Source organism: Parasteatoda tepidariorum, chromosome 2 (genome assembly GCF_043381705.1).
Source record: "Parasteatoda tepidariorum isolate YZ-2023 chromosome 2, CAS_Ptep_4.0, whole genome shotgun sequence".
Taxonomy (NCBI): domain Eukaryota; kingdom Metazoa; phylum Arthropoda; class Arachnida; order Araneae; family Theridiidae; genus Parasteatoda; species Parasteatoda tepidariorum.
The window spans coordinates 63,477,484-63,503,497 of NC_092205.1; the positions used below are offsets into that span (position 1 = coordinate 63,477,484).

A 26,014-nucleotide genomic window follows, 5' to 3' on the forward strand; every position below is an offset into this window, starting at 1 on the left:
GCGCTTCCCACCCTGTGGCAACAGTTCGGTAATGGCCCGTTTGTGTTTCAACACGATAACGCTGCCATTCATAAAGCACATGCCATCACGGACTGGTTTGATGAAATTGGGGTGCAAGAACTTGACTGGCCATCCCAAAGTCCCGACATCAATCCAATTGAGCATCTCTGGGATGAGTTGGAGCGCCGGTTGAGAGCCAGACTACAACGCCCCAAAACCACCACTCAACTCTTCGCCATGATACAGGAGGAATGGCGGCCAATACCTGCCGCCGTGTACCAACAACAATTTTTAATAAATAATTTTAGCACGGATTTGCCCAAAATGAATTTGAGCATGGAAAAAGTAACAAAGAAAAAAATTTTAGTTCGTAATTTTAGCCACGGATTTGCCCGAAATGGATTTGCACATGGAAAAATTTTATAAGTTAATAAAGAAATTTTTAGCAAACAATTTTACCCACGGATTTGCCCGAAATCGATTTGCACATGGAAACATTGTATACAAAGGAAACTATTTTCTAAATAATTTCTTTGTTAATTTGTATAATTTTTCCCATGTGCAAATCCATTTCGGGCAAATCCGTGGTTAAAATTATTTACTAAAAAATTCCTTTACTAAATAATTTCCTTTGATAATCTTTACAATTTTTCCATGTGCAAATCCATTTCGGGCAAATCCGTGACTAAAATTATTTGCAAAACAGGCAATTTATGTTTCGCTTTTCTACTTTATATTTTTTCTTAAATAAACATCTATTTTCTAAAACTATTTATAGTCAATTTTTAAAATTATCCAGCATAATATTATCTTGCGCACATCCATTTCGGGCGCAACCTTGGTAACTAACAAATCAATGCACAGAATAACAAATCACTTCAGCAGTGTAGTAACAACTGCACTTTAAAACCCTCTAGTTACACTCAATTTGCGCTTTTGTTTTCATATTTTGTAATCTGGCAATCTTTCTGCGAAAACATTTTTAAATCATTCTTGAAAAATTTCCCGTCCATGTAAGTAGATCTGATTTCGCTACTCGCTTTATAGCCCATTTTATTTACTGTTTTTTCTTTTTATTTTATTTTATTTTCTGTTTTTTTATGTTATTTTTACTTATATTTACTTTTTGTGTTCTATTTTATTTGTTGTAATTTTTGTAAAAAAATTTTTAAGTGCTCCTCACATTATTGTATTAATATATTTTGCTTTGCCTTTATTGATACAATATCAGAAAGCACTCTGTCTTGCGGATGTAATCGTGTGGGCTGATGAAAAGATTATATCTTTTTTTTCCGGTTTTAAATAAAATTTCATCTTTTTTTTTTTAAACTGTTGTTTGTTATTTTTTTACTTATTATTTCCCCCCTTTTTTCATATGTCTATAATTTTTCTTCATTTATTTATATATATATATATTGATAGCCCCAAAAAAGATCTCAAACCAGATTGAGTCTTAGAATGTTAAGATAAATCATTAGATCTAAAGTTGTTCATGGGAGTTTCTATTTTTTGTGCTTTGTGCACAGAGTAAAAATTTTTTATCTGCATATCAAAAATTGTAACAACTACTTTACCACAAATTTTTCTAATATACTAAGTGTGCCACTACACCAAAACCAATGATAGTTCCTATTTTACGTAAGATTTATGTGAGGAACTTGATATGCACTGTTAAAACAGTTTCTCAAAATTGAGCATAAATGCGTCTAAATAGATCTAAAATAATTATGGTCGAATTTGAAAGCCTGTGAATGACATGTTCCTGGCATGTATAATGACATGTTCAAAACTGAATAGTCTAGAAAATAGCACATCATTACAAAATGGCACACTAACCTCAAATTTTGCATAGTTCAAATTTTATTAGTTTATAACGATCAAATATTCGAAAAGAGAGTCTGATTAGATGAAAGTTTACTACACTTATCTTCATTCCAAATTTATTCCACGAAAAAATAAAGTCTGAAGATTGGTAACCAAAACTTTTCTACCTGTTTATTTACAAAAGAAAACGGGTTCAACAATTTTGAGTATGTCACTAAACTCAATAACGATTGCATGAGTTTTCAAATCTGATAATATTTGTTTCAGAGCCATTTTGACACATTTTTGTTCAATTTTGAAAGATCTTTTTCTTAAATCTAAGACTTGTGTCACAAAGCAAGCAGAAAATATTTATTAGTAAGACTTACGCAATAATGTAAATAAGAAATTCGAGATATAACTAAAGTGGGTAACTTTGCATAAGATTAAAATATTTATTTAAGACTTATGTAATAATGAAAGTGAAACAGTATATATAAAACATGAGTAACAATGCAACTATGTAACTTGATATTTTACATAAAACAAGATGGTTAGGATAATGAAATATTCAGGTATAACACAATACTTCAGAATACATAAAACGTTAAATGCACTGTTAGTTGAACAATATTTTCGTTCAAATTTACCGCAACCTGAATATCAAGCCTTCCTCAGCCGCAGTTGAATTCTTATTTAACTTGATTATACTCTATTGCGGTTATAACATTGTGGTTCAACTTAAATATAGTTCAATCTGACATCCTTTTAAGCAAGTTTTCTCGCTATGTTATAAACGTTGGACCGATTTTATGACATCGTATCTAGAAAAGTTCGAATGAAATTTCTCTTCCATTCATGACGTGATTAACGTACAAATTTTCATTGGAGTCATGTTTGGAGAAACCGGTTTCCTACACAAAAAAATAACTACACAAAAGCAACCGGACTAAATGGCATAAAACTTTCAACCAGACACTCAATTAAATAAAATAAATTCTGTATGTATGTGTTTTTAACGCACTTCCGTTACAAAATTCTACATGAAATAAATTAAAAATTTTGAAATGCTGACATTGGGAAAAAAACAGTATAAAAAAACACGAAAACATGAATGAAGTATTCGTACGGAAATATAATTATTTCTTTTCTTTAATCTCTTTGAGAAAACCTTTTTAATGCAAAACAGAATTGATAAAATGACTTTGAAAATAAAATGTCGAAACTAATAATATTTCGCAGAAATTTATACATAAAAGTGCATTGTTCAAACGTCTAGATTTCAAAATAACTAGCACTCGGAGTGTATTCTTATGTCCTTATAAAGTATTCATAACGTTGTTACAAAGGATTGTGTTTCCCAAAATATTTTGATTTCTACGATACATTATACTACCCACGTTTATTAAGAAGCATTATCCAACGTTGAAAGGTCATAGATCATCAAATCCTTGCAAATAATTATCTCAAATATTCAAAGTTCTCAAATATTCAAAGAAATTTGTTGCAAGTTTTACAAACATTTTTCTTTGTTTGTAGATATGAAACCACGTGGATTTTTTTTATTTACGTTTCATGAATAAAAATGTGAATTAATGTGATTAATGTGAATCAGTGAGATGAAATTATCTATTATGATGTTTATGAAATTTATTAGGAAATTTGTTTACTGTATAGATTCTTAATCGCATATTTAGATACTTAATCTTCAGTTCATAAATCTTACTGTAAATTTACTCAATGTAATAAAAAAAATATCGACAAAAATAGATACTACCTACAGTCTCTTAAAATATACATACGATATAGGAAAATTTTAACAAAATCATATCATTAAATGTTATTAAATGATGCAAATTTTTAACTGTCTTAAATGATTTTATAAATATGCTTTTTAGAATAATAATGTAATAAGTCACTAAATAAAATAAATTTTAAAATCGTCACCTGATTATTTATTCAGGTTACTAAGCCATTTTACCGGTTGTATTCCACATGTAGATTTTACCAAAACTGTTTTTAATTTTCTAACTTATATGCTATGAGTTGCTATGAGATATGCTATATGCTATAAGTTTTGCGTCACGTATTTCAAAACTGTGATAAAGTCTAAAAATATTAAAAACTAACGGACTAAGCAAGACATTAAAAAAAGCAATAAAACAGATAACGAGATAAATAAAAAAGCAAGATAAATTTTTAGAATAACAAGGAATTGTTGATTTTTTAGTATATGGTTTCGAAATGTGAAGTTTATACTAACCCGTTACGAATTTTTCAATATTGTTTTGCAAGACTAATACTAGCCCGTTACTATCGCTTTAATTTCGTTACTGTACTTGCTGCTGTGAAATAAATGTTTTTTTTTATAAGAAAAAGAACTGTTTCTTAATATAGCTTGATACGTTACACTGTGTGTTATTCAAAAGTAAATTTGTAACCATTTCCTTATACTTCAGATAATTTCATCATAAATTTATGCGTCTGATAACTTTAACCCCCAAACTTGTATTTTTTAAGTTTAGCAATAATCTCAAACACCATTTCTATGATATATTTCTATTTCGATTCTTTTCTACATTTCTATGATTTTTATAGCTTTTTCTATCGACACGAAGTACAAAAGACTGTAAAAGTGATCAATGCAAGCCTTATTGCACTGTTAGAATTTTAATTCTAAAATTATGGTAAAATAACCGACAGTCAATTAACCGTAAATTTTACGGTGAATAATGTATTTTCACGGTTTTGAAACCATTTAAAGCTAAAATGGTTTTAAAAAAAACTATGAATAAAGAACAACATGCTTTTTTTTAACCATTTATAACTATTATGGTTTCAAAACAGTAAAAGAATGTGAGTGGAGAAATAGTGTTGAAAGGAATGACTGAAATATTATGGTATCAACGATGGGACTCAAACTCCAGTTCCGTCAGTCATGAGGCTAACAGATTAACCCTCTCTCGCCTGTAATATGTACGCAGCTGCAAGAAACTAAGTAGCTTCATTAGGTGGGAGTAGTTGGTGAGATAAAATTCAGGTTGTTTAATCGTATTATGTGAAAGCAGTTAATAAGCTGTTTTTCTCACAGTTAATAGTTTGATGACCATATTATTTAATGTTACTTGATCGTTTTGTTTGAATATGGTAAAATAACAACAAAGTGTTATTTAACCATTTTTTCTGAGAAATTTCTAACAGTATGCTAGTGTTCAACCTAAAACAATCAGTAGAAGCCGCTATGCTTTTCCGTTTGAACTTGCTATATGAGCTTTAATATAAATTTAACATCTAAAGTTTTTAGTGTAAAATAAATTTTCTAAGCACTAGAGAAGTAAAATAACATTCCTTTCGCGTTTTTATTATTTAATAAATATATTGAACGCTTGAAATACATTTATTTTCACCTGTGTTATCTTAATACCAACAAACATAAGCCAAATATTAATTTCTTACTGTTAGTTTTAGTAACGCCACATTAGGTAATAACGTTAACAACTATTTTTTATTCCCTTAACATACAAGTTGTTCCTTTAACAAGTTGTTCCAAGTAGAAAACTTCTATCGATAAACTATAGACTAAACAATAATTATCTCTAATAAATGTTCGAGAATGTCTTAAACTGAAAAGCGGCTTAAGTAAACTCTAATACTATGATAAAAACTATTTAGTGATATTTCTGATCTTAAAATGATAAAATTATTTTATCTCAGAATAGTTACTAAATATATTCGTAGAAAATGTTATTTCTTCGATGTTAGTTAAATATTGCTAAGTTTTAATTGTACTTATCATCTAATTTACAATGTTTTATTGTGTTTAAGGATTAATAAGTTAGTTAATAGGTTTTTTAAAAAAACGAGTAAATATAGTTAGAAAAGCTATTTTTGAATTCAAATTAAAAGATATTTAGTAGTTCAAATTAGATAAAAAAAATTATAAAAACTAGATCTATATAAACGACTTATAATCTAATTATTAGCTATATTTTTTTCAACAACAAAGTTTGTTGTATTATATATGAAAATTCTTTAAGAATAGGCGAAAAACAGTTTTTATTTACCTGAAAAAGACTTTTACAAAAGAGTCTTTTTCAACTCAAATGACTTGATGAAAATTTTAATTTTTGATGAATAATTTTGATGAATATTATGTTGAGTTACATTATTTCTTTGTTTTAAACATTAATGTTTCTTTTTAAACAAAATAAAACTCTTGCTTTTCCATTACAAAGAATGCCTTAAATTTTTCTTAAAGTAGTTATTACATAAAAATGTGGAAAAACTTGTGTTTGTGAATTTAATGTAATAAATAACTTGCAGAGCAAACAAGAATATTCCAGTATTAAAATTAACTAAAAGCAAGCTGTATCTTGAATAGAAATGCTCAGACAATTGAGATAATGCGTTTCTATCCATTATTTTAATCAACACAGTGATCATTTTTCGTATTCTTGCAAGACATAATATCCAAAATTTCATTATTAATACAATAGTTTATTTTTTAAATCTGAGGCAATGCATCACTTCGTTATCTTTCTATATTATTGCATAAAGAATGCTCTAAGGAATTTCAAATATTTTTGGCAAATTACTTGCTTACCAAAACTACTTTATTACTTGATTGAAATCTATATTCGCTTCAGAAATATGTAAATAGGAAATAAGCAGACACGTTTCGAGTGTTCAAAAACAAGCACCCATTATCAAGGCTTGCCAAACGTGAATGGAAAGAAACTAAAGTGGTTTAAAATATAAAACGTTAAGATGCAGAGGAAAAATGGAAAAATAAAGGTGCGAAAATGCATTTCCAAGCACTATAAAGAGCTAGGGAGAAACTAATGTCATTAAAAACTGGACCACTGTGATTTGTCTCGTCTTTTTTTCATCTTTTTACTCTCTCGGCTACAGTGGGTTTTTTTTTCCTTGGTTTCACACCTTTATTTCTCCATTTTTTGCTAGCATCTTTACGTTTTATATTTCCAATCCCTTCTCAATCATATATGCCAAGTCTTGAAATTCGGCACCTGTTTTTGAACACTTGAAACATGTTGATTGTTATTTCCTATTTACATATTTTTGAAGCGAATGAAGTTTTTTATCAGGAAAATCTTACCTGTTCAGTTTCTTGGTATTATTTATTTAATGTTATTCCTTAATTGCAATATGATGAGACAATGCACTTGTGTTTAACATTAAGGCACAAACAACTTATGCTGAAAGTAAACATTAATTGAGACCATGAATTACCTCATATTTTCATTTCGGCTACAAAGCCAACCCGTAACATAACACGGAATTAGCAGAAGAGAACTTAGTGTAGTTTATGAGTCTCTCTCTGTGCTTTGCATTAGATGAATTTGGGAAATTTTAATTGTTCCATTAGGTAGACTCATTTGTTTGCCAGAGGCACTTAAATAAATAGCTCTTTCATATCTCCAGTTAGTGTGCTCAGTAAGAGAGTTAAAAGAAGATTACAATCATTGTCACCTATAGTTAACGATGCATGATTACAACATTATTTGATTATGCGGCAGATTTACAAACTTTATTATTATCCATATTTTTTAACCTTAAAATCTTAGAATTGTATTTGTCTCTAAAATATTTGTTTTTAATTAAAGACATCTAGGCAGATACTTCTTTAATAGTTTATATATTATGCTATGTGCTATGTTAATAGTTTTTTATTCAAACTTCATCTTTTTAGCTGTAGAAAGTTAGGCGAGGAAGCGAATCGGAACATTTCGGAAAGAGTGAACAAAATTTATTTTAACTCGTTAGACGCATGAACGAACATATTTTGATGATTTACATTTTGCTCTTATTTGCTTCTCTCGGCTCCTGCTGCTTTCCTAGTTCTGTTTTAAGCTTTATATCTCCTTTTTCACTTTCAACTTTACCGTTTCTTTTTTTCAAATCGCTCCTGCTTCCTCATTCACTTTTGGCGAATCTCTTTAATGGACGCCTATTTTTGAGCGCTTGAAACATATCAACTTTCATTACCATCTTCACAATTTTGAAGCAACTAAAGTTTAACAATTCACTCCACACCTTTTAAAAGTGAGGAATTAAAATTATTTTCATATGCTAGATTAATTAAGAAATAGATGAAAAATTCAGAAGAAAATCAATTGTAATTTTTGAGGGGGGGGGGATATTTTTTGTCTCTTTGTTAATCTGCAAAACAGCGTGTACAATGTTAAAAATTTACTGATACACAGCGTAAATGTGAATACAAATAGAATATTTGCAATAATAAGCACAAAACAAAATTGTATAATGACTATGAAGTTCCACATTCTAAATGCTCGATAACAGAAACAGAATTTATTATTTAGATATTTCTGTTCAGAACAACAAATATCCATCTTACCCAAATGACCGAAGGCGTCAAACTAACGAAGTCATAATTAAGGGGAAAGCGTGTCTTTCTCTGTAAAAACTAGCCCTGACTGGTACTTTCCCTTACTAAGAGAAACACCTTTGCAGATGTGCAAATCAGTTTTTAATGTTACATAATGGAGGACAGCAGAGAAAATCCTATTCAAACTTAACTTAGCAGATATAAAAAGGGACGCAGTTAGGAATTAAATCCTCGAATATATTTTTCCATTTCAGTTTCTTGGGAAAATTTATTTAACCTAACTTAACTAATTAATCACGCGAACGGTACTTATTTTACCTAATTAATCTTTCTTTTTCATTATTACCTATATTTGATCTACGTTCCTACTATAATCTATAGTGCTCTTGAAGAAGTAATATAAATTTGGAGTTTTCTAAAACACTCTGTTTTTTCAATTTGTTAAAGATATTCGACCTGTGTCAGTCCATAAAAATTTTTCTTTGGTGAATATATTTATTTGGTAATACAACATATATTTATTTGGTAATACAACATTTGGTAATCAGCATTCCGTTATATATTTATTTATAGTTTCGAGTCATGAGATCCAGAATTAGTGATAATGTTTTAATACTAACTTATGCTATATTTTTAAAAGCTTCTAATAAAACAATGTAGACAAAAAGATTAGACCGAAATAAAGAAGAAATATTAATGAATCGTGGAACTCGTATTAACCAAAATAAGACAAACACTATACCTCAAGCAAAATACTGAATTGTTTTGCCTAAAGTAAATTCAAATAGGATAAATATAACATTTTCAGAAGGTCGTTTTATATTTCATACTCATCATTATGTTATGGAAGTATCGTCACGAACAAATGGTACTGCTATATATTAGTGGAGTTTTAAGCGTTACTTTCACCCTAGTGGTGCTTTCTTGTCAAACGAAAGGCGTTCCTTTATGACTTAATTCGCACGATCAATGGGTGAGCTTGGCTTGTTCGAGTGTCATTAGAAACAGCAACAATATGCGCATTAAAGAAGCACATATAAACTCTCCTAAACATATTACTAATGCCTCTGAAACGAAGCACATATTACAAAAATATTATAATGTATATTGCGCAAATTTAAACACTAAACATCTACATACCATTTGATCTAATGATCAGATTTTCATACACATTACTGGGTAATATTTATGGCTGGAGTGATTGCGCTTAAATAGGCTAATTACTAACAACAGGCAATATTTCAGGTTCAAAATCTAACTCAAAACCAAACGGCCTATGAATAAAGCTGCTTTTTCAACAACCGATTATTGATTCCCAAATAAAGAAAGCTAGCCAAGAACTGGAAAATATGTTGAATATAGTTAAGTCCGAAGAGCTGACAGCTGAGTTCCACTTATTTCAATTTTACATTTTTCGTATCACACCCTATCTCTGGCACTCACTAAGCAATTTTTTTTAAAAAATGCACACAATTATAAAACTCTTTAATCCTAAAAAAAAATTGCTGCCAAGAATAATTTTTAACAATACTTTCATTTAATTTAAACAATTAAAGAACAATTATAAAAAAGGGAACAACAAAACAGAAAATTGTTTTGAACAACAAAACTACAAATCGATCGTATTTAAAGATATATCATTTGAAATGGGACAAAAATAGTTCCGCAATTACATACTTATATATTTATCTATTATTTTTTCATTACTTTGTTTTTAAAAATCTTTTTTTTTGATGAAATTATCGTTGGATTTTATAATTGCGAGCAACGCATTTTAGCTCAATAATTTTAGCAAAAATTAAAATTTATATAAAGGTTACACAAATTTGGTTTACTATCCCTTCTAAATTGTTACACAATTACCAAATTATGACTACTCTCCAAATACTAAGAGTCAAAATTCCTAATCCATTGAAAAATATTCAATGATAGTCTATTCTCAATCTGACAATATTACCATCTACATTCACTTACGAGCGTTTGAAATACCAATCCCTCGAAAAAATAATATTGCTGCCTAGTTCATGAAAACTTTAAAGTAAGCGTTCTGTTTATTATCGTAGGTTGCGTAGCTATTTCCAGACTCAAGATTTTAATATCTATTCACAACTTGAGAAACTGTTAATAATTATAAAATTGTGCAAGAGTACTCCCTCTTACCTACATTTTTTTAATTAGTATAATGAGAGTTCCTGAAAATTTCAAACTCAGTTTACTCGTAGTGCAGACATTTAATATCACATAGACATCTTGCATCCATTTTAGTAAGTTATTATTTCAAGAACAATGAATTTTTAAACTTGAGCAAAATAAACTACATTTTTCTAAAGAAATTTATTTTTTTCCTAACGTAATTAGCCTCAAGGTAATAGAAAAAGAAGCGCTTTGTTACAACTTTCTTGATTTAGTTTTTTTTTCACTGTATTACTATTCTTAAGTTAATTTATTTTGTTTTTATTCATCTCGTTGTTATAGTTAAACAAAGAAAATTGTTTTCCACTTTATGTAACTTTTTTAAAATAAAATGGTTGAATTGCCTTATTGTAGTAGAATTTGTTTTCCTATATGAAGCCTCTTAAATAGGTCTTATTATGACCTTATCATGACCAGGTTAATATATATTGAAAACATTATTTGTATGGCACATAAATGCGATTGGGCTTTTGTGAGAAATGTTACTTGCGTTTTGAAGGTTTGCAGAGTTTTTACAGTACAGAGGTTTTATTTTTATTATATTTAACATGGAATAAAGAACACGCTGAAATGAATTTTAAAAGTATTTTAAAAGCCAGTATAATCTGCTTTGTTGTGTCATAAAGTGCACAAAAAATGCTTACAAAGCTAGTACTAAACTGTGAAAAATTAAGCATAAATAAATCAGTGCTGAAAAACACTTCAAAATTATACACAAAACTGTAAGGCAAGTGCAGACACAAATAACAAAGCTGAAATAATCCCAACGTGTTTTTTATTATTACTTGTTACCCTTCTCGGTGGCTTTACGTTATTAGATTAAGCAAAACACATACTTAGTAATTCATCCGTCATTTAGTAGTATCATTGGCATCAGTAATAATATTGATCTTTTTTATGTTTATCCCTTTACGAATTAGTTTTATTTTCGCTACGAAACTTTTTTTTACTTCAACTACCATTGATTTTAAATTATTTAGTTTTATAATAACACGTTTTAAAAGTATAATTATGAACAAAATAAACACATAGTTACAGATAACCTCAGGAATACTAATTTGGTGACGTAGTCCACCTATGCTACAACAATAATGTTGAACATGACCCGGCATTACGAATAAAAACTAATTAAATATTGCAGAATGCGTAATAAACAACATTTTTAATTCAAGCTTCAGGCTAGCAAACATCACTGATGTTATCTTTAAAATATTTGGCAAAACTGAATAGTTAATAGTTTAGTTGAAGACAATGACTTCTGCTAAGTCAATCAGATAATTCTATTTTTTGAAAGTTACTGAATTAAAAATATTATTAAAATATCGGACTTCGTAATCTGTTCACAATTGTACTCATTCAGCATCATATTAAATACAGTATTTTTAGAGACTATAATATACCCGCAATCCGTATACCAAAATTTCCTCATTACTTGTAGCTTAATAAAAAAACTAAGGAAAACCCCAGTTTTATCGCATGTTTTAATTAAAAATAACTTAATTCCTTCACCAGTTGAAAAATAATTAATTGGATATAAGAAAGCTCAAGACTTTTAAGACCAGTTCTTATCAACTTATTTCACTAAACTTATTACATTTAACACTTATTACTTATCTAAACTTATTTCTGTAACAACGTTTCGTGCGATTTTCTGCGAACATAAGCATATTTCAAGCGAATGCTGCATAATGTGGATATCAGAAAACGAAGCTTTTGGTAGAAATCCTTCTCATCTCATACATTTTTTTTCCCTGAATAAGTTCACAAATTATGAATTCTAAGGAACTAATGCTTAAGAAGAATAGGTATTCTTCAAAGAAAAGAATATTTTTAAAACAATCTTAATACTCGTACACTGATTCATTAGACAGGCCTTCACATTTTACGGCTAAAATTCATTAAAATGTATTTAAATTTCGCTATTCCATTATAACTTATGTATTTTAATCTTATGAACTCTCCTTTTACTGAACAAGAGCTCTCCAAACTCAGCAGAGCGCACTGTGCCCATCTTAGTTTTCTTGACCTTGGGCTCTGGGGTGCAGGAGCAGATGTTCCGGTCAGGTGGTCAGCCGAACGCGGAACCCCCAGTGTTTAGTTCCTAATCATGCTTGGTACTCATTTATCGACCCACTGAAGGGATGAAAGGCTGAATCAGCCTTACCTGGACCGAGGATCGAACCAGGGACCTGTGACACGACAGCGCGAAGAGCTAACGCTCAGCTACCGGGCGTCACTGAACAAGAAGTAAAATAAAATTGAAATATATAATTTTTTTATTTTCTGAATGTTTATACAATGTGTCAAAAAAAAGACCACCCTGAATAACTTTTGATCTATTGATCGAATCTTTACGTTCTAGGACCCGATCTTGATAGTTCGAGGGGGTGGCCTCAAATATGCTAATTAATCAGTACAGTCGATTACTTTAATTTACAAAATCGGACACAAAATCGTACTTTCTCTGAATAAGCATGCCATATTTTTTGACTGATTTGGATTTTTAAGCCCAAAAAAGTATAGGGGTTAGCCACAATCGGGGAAAATATAGTCCCCATAGTTCGGTCAGAAGAGCAATCTAAAGTTATTAGCTTTACTTTTTGTGTACGTTAATTTTAATGTTAATTTTACTTAGCGAATAAATGTTAATGTTAATTTTACTTTCCGCGTATTTCGCCATACCTAGAAACTTTTTAAGCGAATTCAATAATTTTGACACACAATTAAAAAATTCGTTTGTCCAAAGATAATTCCGTGCTAAAAAACAATTTGAGAAAATATTTATTATTTTTTCATCATTTTACTTAATAATAGTCGAAAACATTGTAAATTGCAAGGCATACACTTTTTGGATCATTTTGAGGCATGTAAATTTACATGGCAAAACCCAAGATTAGAGCTAAATCGGTCAAATACTTCTTAAGAAATCGAATTTTAAAAAAGTCGTATATTTGAATTTCGATTTCCTTTAAACGACGTCAAAAATTGCTTACCTTATTATTTAAAATTTTTTCGACTATTATTAAATAAAATAATAAATAAAAAATTTTAAATCATTGCTAAAATTTATTTTTTGCATGGAATTATCTTTGGATAAACAAGTTTTATAATCATGTGCAAAACTCTTTCAATTCGCTTGAAAATTTCCCTAGACATGGCGAATTACGCAAAAACTAAAATTTAACATTAAGGGGTTTAAACTTCTCTCCTAACTAAACCATAGGGACCATATGTCCCAGATTGCGGCTACTCCCTATATTTTTGGGAATCAGAAATCCGACACCATAGGATAAAAGGTATGTTTATTCAGAGAAAGTACGTTTTTGAGTCTGTTTTTTTTCAACTTAAAATATCATCTGCACTAATTAATTAGCATATCACCGTTTCCAACTGTGAATATTACGTCCTAAAACGTGAAGATCAGATCATGAGATCAAAAGTTATTCAGGGAGTTCGGGTTTTTTTTGTTGGGGGTGCATCATTATACACAATGATTTTAAAATAAAAACTAAAATTATTATACTCATCTAAATATTAAGTGTATAAAAAATTATTTAAGAAAGAGTTTATTTGTAATTCTTTGAAACAAGAAATAGAAACTTCCCCTTTTTTAGAAGGAATATTAAAAATTTTAATCTTTTGTTTAATAACGCAAAGAAATTTAATAGCATTCCTTACATAGCTGAATAATTATAAAAATGGCAAGTTGAAATCATAAAAATACAGACAAAAATAAATCATGAAACTTCTTTTTGAAATTGCTATTTTCTTTTTACACTATTTTCTGATACATAAGACGGCTTTAGCGTGGGTAACTGTTTATAGAAATTTTTCCTCATAAGTATTAAAACCTTTACTAAACTTATTTAGAAGACTTTTTAGAAGCTTATTTTAAAAACTAAAGCTAGAATTCTCGCAAATAATTATTTTCCCTTTAACTGAAATTAAATCCTTTTCGAGAATTTCTAAAAAAGATACTTCGTAACCTTTCTCAGAAAGAGATTAAAATAGCTCTTTAATTTTACATACAACTGATTTTAACCGAAGTAAATTTTATAAATTTATAGCTTATGGGTAATATAGATAGAGAGATATATAATATATGTGTCTGTGTCTTCCACAATAATCATAAATAAATTAAATACTACAGAAATTAATTTATATGGAGTTCTGTGTTTATAACATTCCTACAATTATATAAATAGAAAATTCTATTATTTAGCATGAGAATTACCGCATTCCTTGTCTGCGAGATCTTGCCTACATCAACCAGTTAGACGCGCATTAAAACTAAGACTTAAGGAACACGATAGATATGTCTGTTCGAAATCATCAATTGCTGCACATTGTTGGAATCTTGGGCATATTTCGTCAATTCCAAAATTACTTTCACCCCAATCACATCAGCTCATCTTCTTGTTTTGTTACGTATTACGGTAACGACATTAGTTCCTCATCACCTCTGCGGTTTTTCTTGTTCTGTTTTTTACCTTTTTCATTTTCTCCTTAGGATACGATGGTTTTTTCTAGTTGTATTTCTCAGCTTTATTTTTCTATTTTTCATTAGAAACTTTACATTTTTATTTCAAATCACTTTACTTTCTTCGTATTCACATCTGGCAAGTCTTGAAAATGAGCGCCTATTTTTGAGCACCTCAAAAATGTCGACTGTTATATCTAATTTATATATTTCTGAAACGAATGAAGTTTTTAATCAAATAATATTAAGTAATCAGTCGTAAGTAATCAATAAATTGATAATTATTAACACTTCGAAATTTTGTACAATACTGAAAGGAATATACTGACTCAATTAATAACACTAACATAATCAATATTAATTTACATTATTAGACTAAGCAATACACGGTTTTAGAAAATCATTCCATCAAAATAAAGATCAATTTTATGTGTCATTTGGCACGATGCTATTGCTCGAGGCCGACTCATAAAAGTCAAAGTTTACCCCCAAACAATATATGTTTTCCGGAACTTTCCCTTTATGTGTGGATACCGGAAGAACCTTTTACCGCAGTACCCGTATTTGGTACCTTATACATACTTTAAATACCTTCATTGGTACCTTTGCTGTCTCCTAAAACAGCGCCTATTACCATAATGACAGTGTTGTCTATTATCAAACTTAAGCACCATTTGCATCAGCAATGGTACGGATTTTTCTTTGTTACTCTTATAGATATTCTTATAGATATTCCTAACGATTAATATATTAACGAATGTGCTTAAATAACCATATAATATTTATTTCATAAATAAAATTATTTTTTTATTTTATTAACTTTTTTAAGAAAAAAAAAACAATCATGAGTGAGAAGCAACCATGGGGAGTTGGTGAGCTGATACTCAGAAGCTTTTAAATCTATGGGTAAAAAACAGAATCAACTCATAATAATGCCTAATGCTCAACCTATGAAAAATAGGTGACATTCTTAAATTCATCCAGAATGGAATAAATTATATTTTTGAAAATTTTTTATGATAGAGAGTAGAGTTTATACAACCGATTAAGGGGAAAATGCAAAGAAAGTTGAAAGTTAAACCGTCTTTTCAAAAACCCAAATAAGGTGCTTAAATTCACTTTCAACCGAATCACCGCTTTATAACAACTTTCCAGAGCCTGATGAATTTAAACTGAACAAAGTTTCAGTTTAAATTCATTTGATCAATTTTAAGAATTAAGATGATGTGTTTCAATTTAGTACAAAGTCAACGTTTCAGAAAATTTGGATGATATTGCAGCTTCAAAATTTATAACAGTATAATGTGCACCAAAATTTCATTTAAAAAAATAACTCTAAGAAGATACATTGCATCACAAAAAAAAAGTATAAAAAACCCATTTCATGATCGAGAAATTGTTTCAACGATCAAACTTTTATCATCAAAGAAATTTTATTTACTTTCATCTCCCTGGAGAATATACATTTTATTTCTCTTTGAAGTACCTATTTGAAGTACTTATTTAAAAAGTTCAAATAAGATACTAATTCCAAACTCGTACTTACCATTTTTAAATATTTTAGATTTACTTTTTAAAAAAATTATACAAGCAAAATGTTATGGATATAAAGGAAAAAATATCAGCACATACTCTGAATACAAATTAGAAATTTCACTTTCTGAAAAGATACTATAGATCATTAATAAAAAGGAAAAATATTTTAAAATATTTTTGGTGTTTTTTAAGTAGTTCAATTAGCTGAATATTATTTAGACGTTGAGTTTTAAACATTAAAAGTAATTCTTTCATATATCAATTATTATTTTTGCTTTTGATATCATTCATAAAAATTTTATTTTTGACATGGAATCAGTAAATATTTCATTGCATGCAAAAAAAAGATTGCTACATTTTTTATATCTCAGGCATCGGAAAAAAGATATACTCAACTGTTTTTATGACATACTTTCATTTCATATTTTTAAACTAACTTTATATAGGTTGTTCAGTTATTACCGTTCCGTCTTTTAGTACTCTTGTCAATAATGAAGTCAAAAAAAGTAGTCATAGTGGGGATAACAAGCTATATCACTTAAGCGAGGTACACAACTCTGTCCGAATCTGAACAATTACTAATGAAAAAAGCAAGCAATAAAACAGTAAAACCAATTTGATTGCCAGATTAAATTTAGTAAGCCAGATTAAAAGTCGTATCCATCTCTCTTCTACACCTCTGGTTCATCTAGGGTTCGTCAAGCAAATAAATAAGCTTTGGTGTCTTAAATCCCACCTTCCTCTAAGGTGATTCTTTAATTTCAATATCATTTTTTTTTCTAAGCTAAAATGATAATTCGTGATCCTAGGATACATATTAATTATTTCTATTTTAACAAGAATTCCGAAAATAATTATTTAGAGCTGTAATTTAAAATACGTTGTATAATATAGAAACGATACAAATGAAATACATTAGGTAGCAAAAAGATTTTTTGTAAAACATAGCTACCCCCTTTAACACGTTGAACGCCATGAGAGTCACCGGTAACCGGCACAGAGTTTGTTCGTAGCGCCACGGGGATCACCGGTGACCGGCGAAGTCAAGATTATTAGAAACTCATAATTCGAGTAAATTTTAATGCTTTTAATTTTTTTTATATTATTATCGTTACTAAAATGGTTTGAAGAAATTAATACAATACATACTGTGAAAATCATTTTAGCCAGATGGGCAAGCCATGTAAAATTAGAGAGGTATTCAACGTGTTAGAAATATTTATACAACATCTAATATTCAATATTACAAATAGAACTAATTTTTTTTTTTGTTACACAGTGAAATTAAAGACATTCATAATTTTTTACAGTAAATGAACATTAATAAAATTGTTTGCGTTGTTTAAATAAATAGTTTTGAAAATAGCGCGATATCAAGACGCATGGGTTTTACTTCCAATTCATTCTAATTAGGAAAGAAAAAATTTTTACAGCTGAAAGCAATATTTTAAATTACTAGCAAGACAAAATCAGGAAACTATTTGCAATATTCAATTGCTATATTTCTTAAACTAAACAAAGCATATACATTAAGCTTTTTTTAAATGCAAAATTTATTTATTTATTATTTTGCTCAAACGCTCTGAATTAAGAGGTTACAATAACGAAAATAGAGAGACTTCACATAAAGTTCGTCTTACGTAAATCGTAATTTTTACCTTCTTTTCTACCCATTAATCTTAAATCCTTCCATTAAATTTAACCTATTTTCAAAAAGAAAGCTGCAGTCACTAAATAACTTCTTTTTATTATGTTTGTTCTGCAATGAAAATGAAACCAATACCGTTACAATGTGAAAACATTAAATTATCTTTTTAAATCACCCTTTTCTCATAAACAAATCTGTATTCACTAAATAGCTCCTTTTTATTATGTTTGTTATGCTATAAAAATGCAATCAATACTTTTACAAAGTGAAAACATTTAATCATCCTTTTATGACTTTTACATTTTTTATAATAGTGGATAGAGTGTTAGCTTTTTTTCTGCTCACTAAAGTATGTGCAATTTGTTCTTTAGGACCTATCTTAATAAATAAAATATGAGAGTGAAAAAACAATAAAAGTTATAAAGAACTTAAGGAGATTATATGAAGTTCTACCACATTTCTTGCTTTTTGAATTTTATTCTTTAACTTATCCTAATTCAAGAAATATATAGCCTCTCTCTTTTTAGTGACAGAATGCACCTTTCACGTCTCTGAAAAAAATCTGGGTATACCCAAGCAAAAGTTCCGGAAATAAAAATAAAAATCCTTTCTTTCTTCCAAAACTTTGATTCATTTCGTAAAAATTTTTTAAATCATCCGAAAAGATTTAAAACTCTTTGAAATACTTTTTATAGCCTATAAAAAAGTACTTCAATTCATTTTCCATGGGGGTTAAAAAAAGTTTCTATAAGTTTTTCGTTCTTTTGAAAATGATATTTTAACTCTAATAAATATGTCATGGGTATTCACTACCCAACTTTAGATAAATTAAAACTTTCAACCGAACTGCAATTTTTTTTCTATCATTCTAAATCATTTGGCTTTTGCTTAATGCTAAAATTATTTCTCGTTGATTAAAAAAAAGTACAAGATTAAAATAAATTTTGAAAATTTAAAATAGTTTTTTGCAATAGCTATGTTTTGTAATTTTTGTGAAAAATGTTTTGTACTTACAAAATATCAAATTGAGACATATATTGGTAAAAAAGAAGCATTTTATAAGATTTTGTTGGAAAAAAAATAGAACTTTGAATAGAAATTAATTGCACATTGCATTCATTTCTATTCTTATATTTTATATATGTGTGGGATTTTAGAGGAACGAACAGTTTTTCCGATGATTGAAATATTTAATAATAAAAAGAATTTACATATATGATTAAATATGAAATATTTATGAGAGAAAACATGAAAATTGAAAAATATGGGCCTTCTGCCCTGTTATCATAAGCAAGAATATGGGCCGTCTGCCCCTTGGATATGAACAAGACTATGGGCAGTCTGCCCCGTTTACACAAACATCAGCCCCGGCTGGGCTATGAAGTAAATTCTTTCAGCAACAAACGAAAAATGTTTCTCTGGATTAAAGAAAAAGGAATGGTGGTGGCGCGGGGAATGAGAGACAGTTCTTTTCCTCATTCTCCACTTATAGGGAAGAGTCGGGTAGCCCCGCTCACTTAAGGAGTATTGCTTATATTTCTGTATAATATCGAGTAATAATCAATATTTTTGTATGTTTCTGTTGTTTTATCATCTAATTAAATAATGCAGAAAGAATAAACCAAAAAAAGAATAGTTTAACTAAAAAAATAGAAATNACTGCTAGCACCCGCCGTGGCATCATACAATTATAATGATTATATATTCAATAAAATAAAATCTTTTTTGCTGAAAATATCACCATTTAAGGGAAAAATCTGGATAAAAGACAACAACAAACGAGTAGGATGATTAGTTAAAAAAATGGATAATAAAATTACAGTGATAAAACAATAATTATTTTATTGAGTCTGAATCAATATATGACACATTGAAGGCAGCATTAAATTGAAAAAAGAGTTAAATTAAATTAAAAAGACTAAAATATATCACACTAGGCTAAAATAAACAAAAATGTAAATATAAATTACTATTTTTAGAAAAAAATTTTTAAATCTTGATTAACAGAGTTAAACATAAACACTTAAATTTTTACAAACGTGTAGAGTTCTGATTTTAATTAGATATGTGGGAAAAAATTCCCAAATAAACAAAAAAAAGTAATTGAACGATAATTGAAATGAAGTGATCAGAAAAATGACTTTATTCAGCCCGTTAAATCTTTATTTCAATAAAAAATTAAAATTAAATTTTAGTAATGAACGAAAAGTATAAGATGTTGAAATCTTTGAAGGAAAGAAAAACAGATTGAATTGCTTAATTACTTTATTTTCAGTCATATAGGTCACAAAAGACAGCCCTTTTATTTAAAGCTTAACAATTCCTCATAATTTTTTTTAATTAATTAGGTAAGTAATTAATTTGCGAATATTTAATTAACTTCTAAATTAACGAAGAAGGAAATTATAATAGAAATTATAATAGCTTTTGTTTTAAAAAATAATTCTAATTAACTCCATATGTTTTGATCACATTAAGCTACTTTTATGCTCCATATAACATGAATCTAGAAAGCATTTAATACTTAATAAATAATACGTATTTTTTCCTAGGGTACAATAATCAATTATTATGAATCATTATTATTTTTTAAATGATTACGAAAAATTCTTAACACACATTAATAGGAAATTTCCCTATTAAAATGCATGAATTTTATCTTACAAGTATTATTATAAGTTGTTTCAAAATCCTTATTTTTTTCCGAACATTTCTATAAAATCAATAAACGACATATATAATCATAATTTCTCTTTGTGTTCATGTTATTAAGAATAATATTTTTTTTAAAAAATGTTACTTATTTGAGATTGAGTTGCTTCCTAAAATTTACTATATTCTTGAAATTCCTAAAATTTAAATCAACTTTTGCTTTTCTAGACTTTTTTTTGTTCTACCAGCACAGTGCAAAAACTCTCGTTTATGTTTTTAAAAAATATTTGTTATGCGCCAAAAATGCGAAAAATAAATAACTGTGTTTTAATGTCTCTTAAAAATATTTTCATTAAATTTCCATCTATGAAGATTTCAATGTATCTATAAAATATGCACACGATGTTAAAATTATGTTTTATTTCCAAAATTTTCAGTTTGGTTACAAATGAGGCTGCAAAAATATTTCTAAAATGTGTGGAAACTTTCATGTCTTACACAGAACACTCTGAAAAAGCGTAGAAATTTAATATCGAAACCTTAAACCGTAAAATTGGTACCCCAAACCATAAAATAAAATAAAAATTGCTGCATCCTTAATACGGGGTTAATTTGAACCATGATTCCGCTTAAGTTGAGCCATAGGTGGCGTAAGCAATTCTTGACGTACAATACGGTTCAATACGTGACAATACGGTTCAGCTTATTAAATCAGCATATTAAATTTTCGTCAAGTTTGGACAATATTGTAGACCAATACGTTCAAATGTTTCTAAATAAATATGCTAATAGATAAACGTCGTCAATAAGCTTAATAGTGAAGAAATAAAAGAAATACGTTACTATATATCGATAACTACTTCTTGGCTTATATAATTTACTATTTGATCGATATTTTATGACATCTATCTGATTATCAGTTGGAAAATAATGAACTTTAGTTTTTTTTAAAGGGAACAAAACTTTGTAATTTTTTATACATGCACCGAAGAGCCATTACATTGTGACCACCCTGCTAATAACATGTAGGACCACCTTTAGCCCTCAAAACTGCTAGCACCCGCCGTGGCATTGATTCTACAAGGTGCTGATAGGTAATCTGAGGTATCTGGTACCAAGCGCTCACCAACTGGTCCTGCAATTCCCTCACATTGCGAGGGGGTAGCGTGGTAGCATGAATTTGGCTTTCCAAGTAGGACCACAAATGCTCTATTGGATTAAAGTCAGGTGAATTTAGGGTCCAAGACATGACTTGAAAGTCACTGGAATGTTCCTCGACGATTCGACCCTAATCACATGGTGTATTATCCTGGTGGTAAACACCATCCACAGGAGAAACTGTTGCCATGAATGGGTGAACCTGGTCTGCAACTATGTTCAAGTTCTATGAGGATTATGGATCCTAATGTGCCCCATAAAAACATTGTTCCTGGGCGAGCCCATTGTTATTGATGGAGGGTAGTCATAATGTAATGGCTCTTCGGTGTATTTTTACTTATAAATTACGATTAGTAATTATGTATATAGCCATGCTAATTAAAATTGTGGTGTAATATCTCTCCGAATGTATTAGATCTGTTGAACAACCCTAAAAATTGTGAGAAGAAACGCTTTATTCCGAGTTAGCACCCAAATCGAACTTTCATATTCGATTTAAATGGTGTAGTTTAAATCTAAGCACTTAAAACTTTATAATATCGCCCTTTCACACCATATGAGAATTATTTTCACAGCCGAAAACACTAATGTTAGCACGCTGTAAATATCAAAAATTTAAGAAACGACAAGTAAAATATCGCGAGTTGTTAGTCTGAGATGAGCTTGCGAGAGTTTGTTGTCAACAGAAACAAAAATTTCACATTAAATATATATGCATGTTTTTATTTGTATAATATTTTAATTTTTATGTCTCTCAGAACAGTATTAACTGATTTTTTATTGTATAATTTTTATCCATCTCCGTTCCGTTCGAATTTGTCTTAAGATTCTCTCTGTGCTATGCGTATTGATTTGCAAACTAATTTTATTTTAGAGTAATCTTATGTATACATTTTAAATTAGCAATTCTTACTAAAATTATTAATTTAAGTGTTACTGATTAACACAAATGGTGGCACCTACTTTACGCCAAGTATAGTAAAAGAGGATCTATGTATGGTGTTTCCCTGCACCACATTGATGAAAAGTAGTTGCCAACAGTTTTGGTGTTGAGTTACAGTTTTGATGAAATTTTTTGCAGTGCAGAAATTTGCTTCTGTACTTTACTGTATTAGTTTGCTTTCTGATATAAATATGACAAAATAATATTTACTACGACTTCATTTGCTAAAGCATTAAATATATTTATAAGAAACTAAGTGCAATAAACTAAAGTGCCATTAATTGGGAATCAGAAAAATTTACATTTTCTCATTACAGTGCAAAATATTTTGGTGAATGGCTTCCACCCATTTTGTTGTAAGGCTAACTAAATGCACTTTTACTGTAATGCTCTTTAAAAACCTGTAATTATCCTGCAAAAATTTTATAAAATGGAGAAAATAACAATTGTTCAGAAAAATATCTGTGAATATATTAATAAAAATGCACTTGTATTCTAAACGAACTATTTCTTAATGAAGCCATTAAATTGGCTCTAACGCTCATGGAAATATGTGTTGTCAGTAACAAAAATGAATAAATAAATAAACTATAAAAGTGAAAAATAAATTTAAAAAATCTGACTACATGTTCTGTGAAAAAATTTAGTTTATCTCAACACCAAAAGTTGTTGCAAAAATTTTTACACTGTATGTACCTATGATATAAATCGTTAACATTACAGTTTGTATTATGTCCTCTTCTATTAATGCTCGATAAGCTTTTGCTTTTATTGATGAATGTTTTAAATAGTAAAAATACAAATAAACTGCAAAAGCATTTATTAATCTTTAAAGCTGATTCTTATACAGATCTTTTTCTCGGTATTGTTTATTTTTTAAGAAAGAAAACACAACACAAGAATGTCATTTTTTAAAGTTTGTTTCTCAACGGATGTTTTTTTTTTCATTTCATCAACAAAAAAAAACTAATCAAATAGAATTTAGAATTCAGAAAATTAAATAAATCGAGAAAAATAGATTTAAGTAGGAATAAGTAGTAGTACCTTTAATTTAAAAATTGGTTTACTGAACATTTAATTACCCGCAATAACTACTAAGCAAAAGCCTATAGAAAACATAACACTATTTATACTGTGACGTGAAGTCTAATTTGACAATTGTTTTTTTTTATTAAAGAATATTTTATCCTATACAAAACATACAAGTTTTTTTTTTCTTTCACTACGAAAACAAAATAAATTTTCGCATCAAAACTATTCTGTTTATTAAGCTGTCAAATTTGGAGCAGTTTTACTCCCTTTGAATGAAAATGCGTGGAAACCTTCGATTTTTCGATCAAAATTATAGCGTTGTAAACTGCTTAGTTTATTTTCTCCGATAAAAAGGCTTGCTCGTATCAATAAAATGCCTTCAAGAAATTTCGATCTTGTATAAAATAAAATAAAAATACAATACTGAAAATTCTTGAATTTATAGGTTAGCAAAATGGTGATCGCTCTCCAAGCATAAAGTTCGTAATTCTAGTAAAAGTGCAGACGAAGGTTTTGAAAAGATAAAATTTCTCGTGCGTTAGATAAAAATTCTCAAACCGTTTTGTCCAAAACAGTGTAAAATGCAATTTTTATTCTTAAATTTTCCAACTATCTTAAACTTTAATTCATTTTATATGTTAGGTGTTAACCCATATTTCTTAAAATGAAATGTATAACTACAATACAGACTAATATTTCCTTAAAAGGATGTAAGGTTAGTAAATTTTTATACAGGGTGGTTCAAAAATATGTACATCAAAGATGCCTAAATAAGCATATTTCATGTAGGAATGTGTGAAGCCAAGAAGAGCCAATACAGAAACGCTGTTGCTTACTAATGTACAGTGCGTAAAAAAAAATAAACGGACCTCCCTAAATAAATTTGATCTGATGATCGGATCTTCACGTTTTAGGCCTAGTTAGAGGAGGTGACGTCAAATATGCTTTTTAATTAGTGCAGATGATTTTAAGTTACAAAATCAGACACAAAAACGTACTTACATACCTTTTTCGAAAGATTCCGATTTCTGACCCCTTAAATATGGGAGATTAGCTGCAATCTGGGAAATATGGGACCAATAGTTTGGTCAGGAAAGCTTTCCAAGGTTTGGTCCCCTTTATGTTAATTTTACTCTTATCACATTTCGCTATATCTCGAGAACTTCTTAAGCAAATTGAAAAATGTTTGCACATAATTATAAAATTCGTTTATTCAAAGAAAATGCTATGTACAAAATAATTTTTAGTAAATATTTATTTTTTATGAATTTATTTAATATTAGTCAAAAAATTTAATTCCTAGGTATTCAAATTTTTATATTAATTTGAAGAATGTAATTTTATTTGGCATAATACAACAATTGAACGAAATCTGTCAAATAGTTCCCGAGAAGTCAAATTTTAAGGAAATTTTATATTTAAAATTCAATTTCTCAGGAGCTATTCGATCGATTATTAAAAATACATTCTTCAAATCATATTTCCCGGATTGCGACTTTCCTTTATATTTTGAGGGTCAGAAATCCAAAATCGTCGAAGTATGTTTCTGTGTGGAAGCATGTCTTATTTCGCAACTTAAATTACTGTTTGGGCTAATTACTTAGCATATTTGAGATCACCTCCTCAAGCCATTGAGATTGAGTCCTAAAACGTGAAAATCGAAACATTAAATCAAAAGTTATTCAGCTTGTTTCATTCATTTTTTTTCTTCTCTAAGGCACTGTACAACAACCAAAGCCCCACTGAGAATCTTGTATCCCTGTTGGTCATCGCACTTTGGAGCAGCTGTTGTAAACAGTATTTGATTGTAATTTGATTTAAAACTGTTTGATTTTGTATAAGAATGCAGATGTGAAAATGCAGTATAAGAACGCTAGCAAATAAAGCAGAAGTTATTATAAGTAAGTAAAAAATTCAATTTAGACAAATGAAAACAATGATTTACAACAATTCTTACAATTAAATAGTTTACATTCAAATTACAATCCATTATAATAGCTACTACATTATAATATTAAATGTGATGCCACAATTGGCATACACATATTTATTTTCTATCTTTTAAAATATCTTTTATTACTTAAGCTGATTTTTTATTAATAGAATTATATTTAAAATAAATCACAAATTTAATCTTTTTGAGACGAACATAAAATATTTATTTCTTCTCTTCTAGATTAATGTAACGGATACTTTTTTATT

General features: G+C 28.8%; 1 long non-coding RNA gene across 1 annotated transcript in view; it reads left to right on the forward strand.

Moving 5' to 3' along the window:
- The window catches only part of LOC107455370 (uncharacterized), a 106,871-nt gene extending 81,166 nt beyond the window's left edge, over positions 1-25,705 (forward strand). The window contains exon 3 of the long non-coding RNA XR_001585568.3: positions 25,530-25,705. This is a non-coding gene — a long non-coding RNA (uncharacterized lncRNA). The remainder of the gene's footprint in view (positions 1-25,529) is intronic.
- The last annotated feature ends 309 nt before the right edge of the window (positions 25,706-26,014 follow it).